This window comes from Zootermopsis nevadensis, unplaced genomic scaffold (genome assembly GCF_977971745.1).
Source record: "Zootermopsis nevadensis isolate Lab colony 2312 unplaced genomic scaffold, Znev_1.0 Znev_ptg000007l, whole genome shotgun sequence".
Classification (NCBI taxonomy): domain Eukaryota; kingdom Metazoa; phylum Arthropoda; class Insecta; order Blattodea; family Termopsidae; genus Zootermopsis; species Zootermopsis nevadensis.
The window spans coordinates 20,987,742-20,999,665 of record NW_028259139.1 but is presented as its reverse complement, the minus strand read 5'-3'; the positions used below and the strand labels follow the sequence as shown (position 1 = coordinate 20,999,665).

The 11,924-nt window shown below is 39.1% G+C and overlaps 1 long non-coding RNA gene across 1 annotated transcript; it reads right to left on the bottom strand.

Moving 5' to 3' along the window:
* Positions 1–332: 332 nt before the first annotated feature.
* LOC147874686 (uncharacterized) lies at positions 333–11,924 on the bottom strand. The gene is made up of 5 exons (XR_015534022.1): positions 11,848–11,924; positions 11,562–11,656; positions 11,195–11,333; positions 10,914–11,089; positions 333–783 (listed from the first exon to the last, which is right to left on the bottom strand). It is a non-coding gene; the product is annotated as an uncharacterized LOC147874686 (long non-coding RNA).

The window sequence follows — 11,924 nt, the reverse complement described above, 5'->3', positions numbered from 1 at the left end:
CGTGATGCTGTCCACGTATCTCCATCTAGCTAGCTGTTAAAGATGCACGTACCTAAACCTTCAATAACCCATACGCCTTCATGCCGTAGTGCGTAATTAAACACGGACGCAACTTATCTTTAAAAAGAAATTAGTCTATCACGTGTAAGTAATAAGATGATGAGAAAGAACGAGATGATGAAGATTTGCAATTCGTTTTCCTTCAAGGATGGAAATAAGGAATTCATTAGATAAAACCTCTCACCTACGGGATACTGGCAAAAACTAAGCTACAAACTACTACGACTACTGCAACATTGAAGAGATAAATTTCACCCACCAGCGATGAATTGGAGGGTCGATGATGTTGTTAGTGGTTAAGAATGCATGCAGCTACAACTCTACTCTAACCCGTCCATCCTCTGAGGGTAGGAAGAAGGCGAAAAAGAAGAAAAGAAAGAAGAAAAAGAGTAAATAGAAAGAATCTGAATTCATTTTGCTCAAGGGATGGAAACAGCAAAACATTAATTGGAGACTCACAATTAAGGAACATTGGAAGGAGTTTAACCCCTGCACCCCAGGCGTTAGTCGTGTGTTAATTTAAAATTAAAGTAATTCGTTTCACTCGCCAGCAAAGATGGTAGGAACGAAATATGCCGGAGAGATGACCGCCGACACTGGAAACACGACAAGAGTGCAGCGTCCGGGTGGAAGCGGCTGCGTGTAGACGCAACCGCACGGGTGAAAATGCCATGAAGATCCTCCTCTGAGTTTCGGAACCACGAAGATTCACTTGCCTTTCCCCTGAAACCAGACAGAATGTCCCATATAATGACAAGAATTTATATGTAGGGTCTGAAGCTCCATATTATTTAACAGTTTATTAACATTAATTACGATGATAGCAAACCAAATTTAAACATAACAGTGTGTTGTTCATTAATATTTACAACTTTTATTTATCAGACTAGAAGACAAAAGATTCTAAATTCATGGTCAACGTTATTTTGATTAGAACATACAAACAGCTTGGTTGAAAGTTATCTCCTAAACACAACACACTCTTTTCTGAAATGCTAGACTAATTATAGAAAAAGCACTCATTAAAAGCAGCTTGGGGGGGGGGGGATGCGGGTATTATCTGTCCCGACACTACGCCTCGGCCTCGCAAGATAGAAATTTATGCCTTACATCTTCAATCTGCGCGTAAATTTTTATCTCCTGTTCTCACTGTGGTGATTGTGATGATTAAGTTTACCGACGTTTAGGAAGTGATATTGCTACCTCCATCATAACAGCGATGATGGTGGGCCCTTATGATGACGCAACATCACAAAAGACATTCATAAAACATTCTTCGGTTATGATTATTTGCTCCCAAGTGATTTTGGACCTTACGGGATAACATTTATAAATAACCGTTGCCATGGTAACGCTGCTAAGAGAAGTTGGATCTAATCGGATAATTCTTATGATTATTATTGTTTACTACTTTACATTTTTGCCGTCATTCTTAGCGGGCAATTTATTAGTCTTAAAATTTTGTCCGTTATACCCCATAAAATGGCAGGATTCTTCTAAAATATGAACTTGAAATTACATTGAATAAAGCGATAGCTGTCTACATTTAATGTGTCTTAAAATCTGCTTCAAAATACTAAAAATCACGAGAAAGATCTCTAACGATAGTCTGTCGACGGGGAGAGATTCGAACCCGAAACCTATCGAGTAGGACAACTCAATATTTATTTCTTGTATGTTTACTTACCCAACACTCCTGATCTGTGGAACTAACCCTGACCGATCATTAAACAGACTACGTGCATGATGAGGGACCATTACATCAAAGGAAGACAGTGATTTCTATCTACACCAAGACATTCCAACAGCACCAGGTTCTAGCCAGTGTGCTCAACGGTTAAACGGGTACGGGGTTACTACGACCTGCGGTAAACATCTGACCAGTTAACGACGTATTACGGAACAGAGAATGACGTCCACACGTTCATAATCCCATGCTCTGGCAAAACAGATACGGGTGTAATTTTTCAATATTCGATTTAAAAGAAATTGGACAATGATCATTTTATGCGGAAAAGTTTACAAAGATCTGAGAGATTCAAACAAGGAACAGAAATGTGATTAGTCCGTGAAACATTAAACAAGAATAATCTCTTTTAAAATTGACATATTGCAGAGGATATAGAGTCTGGATGTAATGACTCATACGACCCGGATTTAAAGAAATCAGATATTATTCGTTCAAGTATCATGTGGAGTAACAAATATTTCATAGGAACATATTTCTTCCATCCTCAGGGCTAAAGATTGGTGAGCATTAATGTTACATTCTACAACTGGGAGGATAATATTAAAATTGTTCTTACGGAAATACTTTTCAAGGTTGCGAAATGGATTAATATGGCTCAGGAAAGACACCAGTGACGGGATTTTGTGAACACTACGCTGAACTTTCCATTCAAGGCGGATAATTTGACTGGCTGAGCCTATTGTTAGCTCCTAACTCCCACCTCAGAAATTCTCAAGACTACCTTTGATGGTCATATCGATGGCAAAGCATGTAAAATTTAAAAAAAAAGTTGTACGGCATCTGGTGTCATTTCAATAAAATAAATTCTTTCTAAAATAATTAATAATGCCATACACGCATACGATAAAAATAGAAATTAAAGTCTCACTGATTATTACAGAAATTTGGACATATAATAATAATAATATTTGCTTTAAAGGGTTATTTTGATCTGGGACCATGCACAGCTACTGTATAACTCACAGTCGAACGCACGTATATGTACGATGGTGTCCGACGCTACCAGAAGCTTGCTGGAATATCGGCTGGATACCGGCCTTGCGATACGACCTTAAGGTCAAAACGTGGCCCCCATTTCCAAACAACCATTCGCAGTCAATACTCTTCGTTTCTAACACGTACTACTAACATTACACAGACCGATTTTCGTCAAATTCGATATTAACTGTATGTCACTATCTGTTACCATCCATTGGTACTATCAGCCATGACCCTCGTTATTAATTTATGTATTAAAAGTACAAATCCACGATTAAGAATATCCATAAATTTAAATTTGCATGCATCTAGGACAAAAAATTTCTGAATGGATTAGGCATTGGACAAGGCAGGTAGCTCCAAAATTGACTTTCGATATTACGCCCGTGCGCACAGACATGTTTAATTTGTTACCATGCACTTGGGCAAACATTACACGGATCCCTAGGGTCAAATCAACAGGTCACGCCGCCATTGTGCCAATTCTTTCAAGTACTGCATAATTTTTTGAAAGCGTCTCCACGAACAGCGGAGAATTTTATGGAAGTGCATTAAGACGCACTCTTTCAACCAAGGTCAACAGTTCATGACACGAAATAACAGGAAAAGATAATTATTTGTCTGAATTCGATTCTACAAGGAATTTAATCCATGGTTACACGTGATATGAGCAATGCGACAAAGTTGGAGAATGTGTAATATTCCTAAGAATTCCATTCACGCAGTGCATTTATTTTGACTATCTGCTGGTTTCTTCCAGCTTAAAACATGTTTTCAAACACAGCAGCAATTTCTTTCTCGTACTGAACACGTACACGTGTTCAACTTATCAAATGGGACACGAAGTGCTGGAAACAGCGACTTCTTCAAGTTTTGCTATTATTCTCGAGACAGTATTCAATGGCGCAACAAATATTCGAGCTGAGGAACGGCTGGATTTTAGAGCAACCCACACCTGAACGCGGTCCTAAATTCGTCAGAATCTGTCGAGAATCGATGAACCAATTTACTGTAACCTGAGTGTCAACCCATCCTAATCTTCGGAACTTATTAAAAACACAAACAGACAGAGAGAGAGAGATGCTTCAACTAAGTTAACAGTCCTATAATATTTCTTGATGATTCAGACAGGCGTAATACTTCGTTTCTCACTCTGTAAGACAATCCGAACTTGAAAACACTTAGGGAAAGAGATTCAAGAAGATTATTTACAAGCGAGTGGGGCGAAGTAATACTGAAAAAGAAAAAGGTATGTAAACGGTACATTAAGCCTTCAACAGAGAATGCTAAATACCAATTAGTTCAATTCTGAAAGTTTACTTCAACGTATGTACCAAGTGTTTTAATTATGATGCCTTTTATATTTATGGATTTTCTATGATTCTCGGAATAAACAGCGATCATTTCCTTAAACAGCGTTAACCAGTTGATCTTCGTAATGGTGAAGAGTTGTGTTTTCTTCGCGGTACGGACTGAATTCTTAAATATAATTCAGACGAACTACGATTCTCGGAATAAACAGCGATCATTTCCTTAAACAGCGTTAACCAGTTGATCTTCGTAATGGTGAAGTGTTGTGTTTTCTTCGCGGTACGGACTGAATTCTTAAATATAATTCAGACGAACTACAGCTTCATGGGGTTAATGATGCTTATTTTTTCATTTCAAAGAGCACACAAAATGTTAAGTTATGAACCCTCTTAGGAAGAAAATGAATTATTTCGGAAGATTTAGTAGCGGTGAGACTTAATATTAAACTGTGCTTTTGTATAAAGAGTATCTAGAGATGTGAATCAGACTGCAGTGACTCACGATAGACTCAAATTTCGGTTTCCTTGCACTTGTAAAGCTTCAGTTTCATTGATTAGGAAAATAGATCAGGTACTCAATTTGACGATATTTTATATTACTATACACAGAATAAACTGAAAGTCGACAAAACTGCAATTTTTATTAGCGAAGAGTAATTATAACTGTTATAAATTACGCCTTCATAATTTTCTGACTCGAGATACTGTAAACTGGTGCAGCTTTAATTCAATATATATCTCTACTGTGTTGCTACAAGTGGACTTGAATATCAACGCACTTCCTCTTGGTCTACGCTCCTGTATCCCATCACCATCCTTCGGGATACAACGCAGAACGATACTTCGTTCTGATGACTGCCTCAATCAAGCAAAGGATGTTGAAAATGTTTCTCCATATTTTGAGAACCTCTGCTCTACACAGCGCTACATTCTAGCAGCTCTGTCTAATTCCATCACCGCGTAAAGAACGCCTACTCAGTCGCGTCCCTGGCAGACGGCTAATCCAAATCAATACAGACTCCGTACGCAATACTCGGTCCACCTAACACCAACAGCATTTCCTTACGAAATTTATCCAACAGAAATGAAGTAAGGACGACCAGTCAGTTTTTAAAATTTCTGTGTCTATACACGAAGAGAAAGGCTTTGACCAGTTAAACGACTGTCAGCTACACGATGACTGCCGTACATGTTTACAACAAGACAGACGCAAGAAACTGGTCTCATACCGCAAGTGTGCAATGGTGAAGAGTTGTGTTTTCTTCGCGGTACGGACTGAATTCTTAAATATAATTCAGACAAACTACGATTCTCGGAATAAACAGCGATCATTTCCTTAAACAGCGTTAACCAGTTGATCTTCGTAATGGTGAAGAGTTGTGTTTTCTTCGCGGTACGGACTGAATTCTTAAATATTATTCAGACAAACTACGATTCTCGGAATAAACAGCGATCATTTCCTTAAACAGCGTTAACCAGTTGATCTTCGTAATGGTGAAGAGTTGTGTTTTCTTCGCGGTACGGACTGAATTCTTAAATATTATTCAGACAAACTACGATTCTCGGAATAAACAGCGATCATTTCCTTAAACAGCGTTAACCAGTTGATCTTCGTAATGGTGAAGAGTTGTGTTTTCTTCGCGGTACGGACTGAATTCTTAAATATAATTCAGACGAACTACGATTCTCGGAATAAACAGCGATCATTTCCTTAAACAGCGTTAACCAGTTGATCTTCGTAATGGTGAAGAGTTGTGTTTTCTTCGCGGTACGGACTGAATTCTTAAATATAATTCAGACGAACTACGATTCTCGGAATAAACAGCGATCATTTCCTTAAACAGCGTTAACTAGTTGATCTTCGTAATGGTGAAGAGTTGTGTTTTCTTCGCGGAACGGACTGAATTCTTAAATATAATTCAGACGAACTACGATTCTCGGAATAAACAGCGATCATTTCCTTAAACAGCGTTAACTAGTTGATCTTCGTAATGGTGAAGAGTTGTGTTTTCTTCGCGGTACGGACTGAATTCTTAAATATAATTCAGACGAACTACGATTCTCGGAATAAACAGCGATCATTTCCTTAAACAGCGTTAACCAGTTGATCTTCGTAATGGTGAAGAGTTGTGTTTTCTTCGCGGTACGGACTGAATTCTTAAATATAATTCAGACGAACTACGATTCTCGGAATAAACAGCGATCATTTCCTTAAACAGCGTTAACTAGTTGATCTTCGTAATGGTGAAGAGTTGTGTTTTCTTCGCGGTACGGACTGAATTCTTAAATATAATTCAGACGAACTACGATTCTCGGAATAAACAGCGATCATTTCCTTAAACAGCGTTAACTAGTTGATCTTCGTAATGGTGAAGAGTTGTGTTTTCTTCGCGGTACGGACTGAATTCTTAAATATAATTCAGACGAACTACGATTCTCGGAATAAACAGCGATCATTTCCTTAAACAGCGTTAACCAGTTGATCTTCGTAATGGTGAAGAGTTGTGTTTTCTTCGCGGTACGGACTGAATTCTTAAATATAATTCAGACGAACTACGATTCTCGGAATAAACAGCGATCATTTCCTTAAACAGCGTTAACTAGTTGATCTTCGTAATGGTGAAGAGTTGTGTTTTCTTCGCGGTACGGACTGAATTCTTAAATATAATTCAGACGAACTACGATTCTCGGAATAAACAGCGATCATTTCCTTAAACAGCGTTAACCAGTTGATCTTCGTAATGGTGAAGAGTTGTGTTTTCTTCGCGGTACGGACTGAATTCTTAAATATAATTCAGACGAACTACGATTCTCGGAATAAACAGCGATCATTTCCTTAAACAGCGTTAACTAGTTGATCTTCGTAATGGTGAAGAGTTGTGTTTTCTTCGCGGTACGGACTGAATTCTTAAATATAATTCAGACGAACTACGATTCTCGGAATAAACAGCGATCATTTCCTTAAACAGCGTTAACCAGTTGATCTTCATAATGGTGAAGAGTTGTGTTTTCTTCGCGGAACGGACTGAATTCTTAAATATAATTCAGACGAACTACGATTCTCGGAATAAACAGCGATCATTTCCTTAAACAGCGTTAACCAGTTGATCTTCGTAATGGTGAAGAGTTGTGTTTTCTTCGCGGTACGGACTGAATTCTTAAATATAATTCAGACGAACTACGATTCTCGGAATAAACAGCGATCATTTCCTTAAACAGCGTTAACCAGTTGATCTTCGTAATGGTGAAGAGTTGTGTTTTCTTCGCGGAACGGACTGAATTCTTAAATATAATTCAGACGAACTACGATTCTCGGAATAAACAGCGATCATTTCCTTAAACAGCGTTAACCAGTTGATCTTCGTAATGGTGAAGAGTTGTGTTTTCTTCGCGGAACGGACTGAATTCTTAAATATAATTCAGACGAACTACGATTCTCGGAATAAACAGCGATCATTTCCTTAAACAGCGTTAACCAGTTGATCTTCGTAATGGTGAAGAGTTGTGTTTTCTTCGCGGAACGGACTGAATTCTTAAATATAATTCAGACGAACTACGATTCTCGGAATAAACAGCGATCATTTCCTTAAACAGCGTTAACCAGTTGATCTTCGTAATGGTGAAGAGTTGTGTTTTATTCGCGGTACGGACTGAATTCTTAAATATAATTCAGACGAACTACGATTCTCGGAATAAACAGCGATCATTTCCTTAAACAGCGTTAACCAGTTGATCTTCGTAATGGTGAAGAGTTGTGTTTTCTTCGCGGAACGGACTGAATTCTTAAATATAATTCAGACGAACTACGATTCTCGGAATAAACAGCGATCATTTCCTTAAACAGCGTTAACCAGTTGATCTTCGTAATGGTGAAGAGTTGTGTTTTCTTCGCGGTACGGACTGAATTCTTAAATATAATTCAGACGAACTATGATTCTCGGAATAAACAGCGATCATTTCCTTAAACAACGTTAACTAGTTGATCTTCGTAATGGTGAAGAGTTGTGTTTTCTTCGCGGTACGGACTGAATTCTTAAATATAATTCAGACGAACTACGATTCTCGGAATAAACAGCGATCATTTCCTTAAACAGCGTTAACCAGTTGATCTTCGTAATGGTGAAGAGTTGTGTTTTCTTCGCGGAACGGACTGAATTCTTAAATATAATTCAGACGAACTACGATTCTCGGAATAAACAGCGATCATTTCCTTAAACAACGTTAACTAGTTGATCTTCGTAATGGTGAAGAGTTGTGTTTTCTTCGCGGAACGGACTGAATTCTTAAATATAATTCAGACGAACTACGATTCTCGGAATAAACAGCGATCATTTCCTTAAACAGCGTTAACCAGTTGATCTTCGTAATGGTGAAGAGTTGTGTTTTCTTCGCGGAACGGACTGAATTCTTAAATATAATTCAGACGAACTACGATTCTCGGAATAAACAGCGATCATTTCCTTAAACAGCGTTAACCAGTTGATCTTCGTAATGGTGAAGAGTTGTGTTTTCTTCGCGGAACGGACTGAATTCTTAAATATAATTCAGACGAACTACGATTCTCGGAATAAACAGCGATCATTTCCTTAAACAGCGTTAACCAGTTGATCTTCGTAATGGTGAAGAGTTGTGTTTTCTTCGCGGTACGGACTGAATTCTTAAATATAATTCAGACGAACTACGATTCTCGGAATAAACAGCGATCATTTCCTTAAACAGCGTTAACTAGTTGATCTTCGTAATGGTGAAGAGTTGTGTTTTCTTCGCGGTACGGACTGAATTCTTAAATATAATTCAGACGAACTACGATTCTCGGAATAAACAGCGATCATTTCCTTAAACAGCGTTAACTAGTTGATCTTCGTAATGGTGAAGAGTTGTGTTTTCTTCGCGGTACGGACTGAATTCTTAAATATAATTCAGACGAACTACGATTCTCGGAATAAACAGCGATCATTTCCTTAAACAGCGTTAACCAGTTGATCTTCGTAATGGTGAAGAGTTGTGTTTTCTTCGCGGTACGGACTGAATTCTTAAATATAATTCAGACGAACTACGATTCTCGGAATAAACAGCGATCATTTCCTTAAACAGCGTTAACTAGTTGATCTTCGTAATGGTGAAGAGTTGTGTTTTCTTCGCGGTACGGACTGAATTCTTAAATATAATTCAGACGAACTACGATTCTCGGAATAAACAGCGATCATTTCCTTAAACAGCGTTAACTAGTTGATCTTCGTAATGGTGAAGAGTTGTGTTTTCTTCGCGGTACGGACTGAATTCTTAAATATAATTCAGACGAACTACGATTCTCGGAATAAACAGCGATCATTTCCTTAAACAGCGTTAACCAGTTGATCTTCGTAATGGTGAAGAGTTGTGTTTTCTTCGCGGTACGGACTGAATTCTTAAATATAATTCAGACGAACTACGATTCTCGGAATAAACAGCGATCATTTCCTTAAACAGCGTTAACTAGTTGATCTTCGTAATGGTGAAGAGTTGTGTTTTCTTCGCGGTACGGACTGAATTCTTAAATATAATTCAGACGAACTACGATTCTCGGAATAAACAGCGATCATTTCCTTAAACAGCGTTAACCAGTTGATCTTCGTAATGGTGAAGAGTTGTGTTTTCTTCGCGGTACGGACTGAATTCTTAAATATAATTCAGACGAACTACGATTCTCGGAATAAACAGCGATCATTTCCTTAAACAGCGTTAACTAGTTGATCTTCGTAATGGTGAAGAGTTGTGTTTTCTTCGCGGTACGGACTGAATTCTTAAATATAATTCAGACGAACTACGATTCTCGGAATAAACAGCGATCATTTCCTTAAACAGCGTTAACTAGTTGATCTTCGTAATGGTGAAGAGTTGTGTTTTCTTCGCGGTACGGACTGAATTCTTAAATATAATTCAGACGAACTACGATTCTCGGAATAAACAGCGATCATTTCCTTAAACAGCGTTAACCAGTTGATCTTCGTAATGGTGAAGAGTTGTGTTTTCTTCGCGGTACGGACTGAATTATTCCTCTTGGTCTACGCTCCTGTATCCCATCACCATCCTTCGAGATACAACGCAGAACGATACTTCGTTCTGATGACTGCCTCAATCAAGCAAAGGATGTTGAAAATGTTTCTCCATATTTTGGGAACCTCTGCTCTATACAGCCCTACATTCTAGCAGCTCTGTCTAATTCCATCACCGCGTAAAGGACGCCTATTCAGTCGCGTCCCTGGCAGACGACTAATCCAAATCAATACAGACTCCGTACGCAATACTCGGTCCACCTAACACCAACAGCATTTCCTTACGAAATTTATCCAACAGAAATGAAGTAAGGACGACCAGTCAGTTTTTAAAATTTCTGTGTCTATACACGAAGAGAAAGGCTTTGACCAGTTAAACGACTGTCAGCTACACGATGACTGCCGTACATGTTTACATCAAGAGAGACGAAGAAACTGGTCTCATACCGCAAGTGTGCGTGTCTATCACGTCTCTGCGATTGTCTGCATTTTCTCCTTTTCCAATCTTTCCCATCAACAATTCTCAAATGATCTGTAACGTTTCCTTTCTGTTTCCAACTCATAAAAGAACTCGATTCCTTACCGTACGTAGGGATTTCAAACATTCTTTGATTTTGGCGATATCGGTACCTTCGCGAAATCCCATCCATGCACACCACGCTGTACTCAGACACTACATTACCGTCGAGACATACTAATTTCTAATTTCCCACAGAACACTATCTACGAAAGTCATTATAATTTTTAATCAACCTCGAAATAATACATCACCGTACTCACCCGAGTCCATCGCTCGCTGGTGCCTAATCGTTTCAGACGTCTCGAGCCAGACGACGTCACAGAGCTGCGTCCAGGAGCGAGACGTGGTAAAATCTTCTGGTTCAGAGGTTCACGACGGCGATGAAGAATGATGATATCATAATCACCGTGAATGTGAAGAGGGCTCCGCCAATCACCTCAAAGCAGACATAATGACAAGAATTTATAATTACGTCGCTTCTGTACGTACGCTCTGAAACTCGATCAGTGGGCATTATCTGACAATTTCTCATTGTACTCACCGGAGTCCTTAGTTCGCTGCTGCTGTAATATAATTTTCGGGTTGTCGTGTTAGCGACCTCACGATGTAAGCGGCCGTCATCCTCACCGCACCGTAAACCTCAAGTCTTGAACGAGTGTCACGTGGTTGTTACCACTGACCTAGAAGGAGACGGAATGCGTGGGCAGAATCACAGAACAATCAAAACGTAAAATAGAATAATATCTCAGAATACTTAGTTCAGTGTTGCAACGTCATTTCGGCCATCTTGTCTTGTGTGACGTAGGCCAAGTCACGTTGTATCGGGAACAGCACGCAATATAAGTTTTTCTCTCAACGTACTTTCAGAACTCTCTACTTCAGAGGACGGAATATTTCATGCAACTCACCTTGAATGACTTAAGTAGGCTCTCGTTGTACAAGACGTAGCACCCGGGGACACACAACAGGACACATGTACTCTCGCCTGTGCGTTGCCACAGTCCTAGAGAAAAATATATAGACGATCTTATATCACGCCAGACACAAATGCCTATAAGTCAGGGTCGTTATCTAGAGCCTCGTATTACCACCACGAAAGCTTCAACAACTCTTTGGCTGTCGAATAAATCGAGAATTAAACCAAACACAAGCTGAGACGTAATATCAAAATGGCCGACTGAAGCCCCAACTTACGTAAAGACTGCGTACATCCGCGCTGTACCGAAGCAGGAGACAGACAACCGGGAAAAACTCAACTTGTTCGGAGAAAA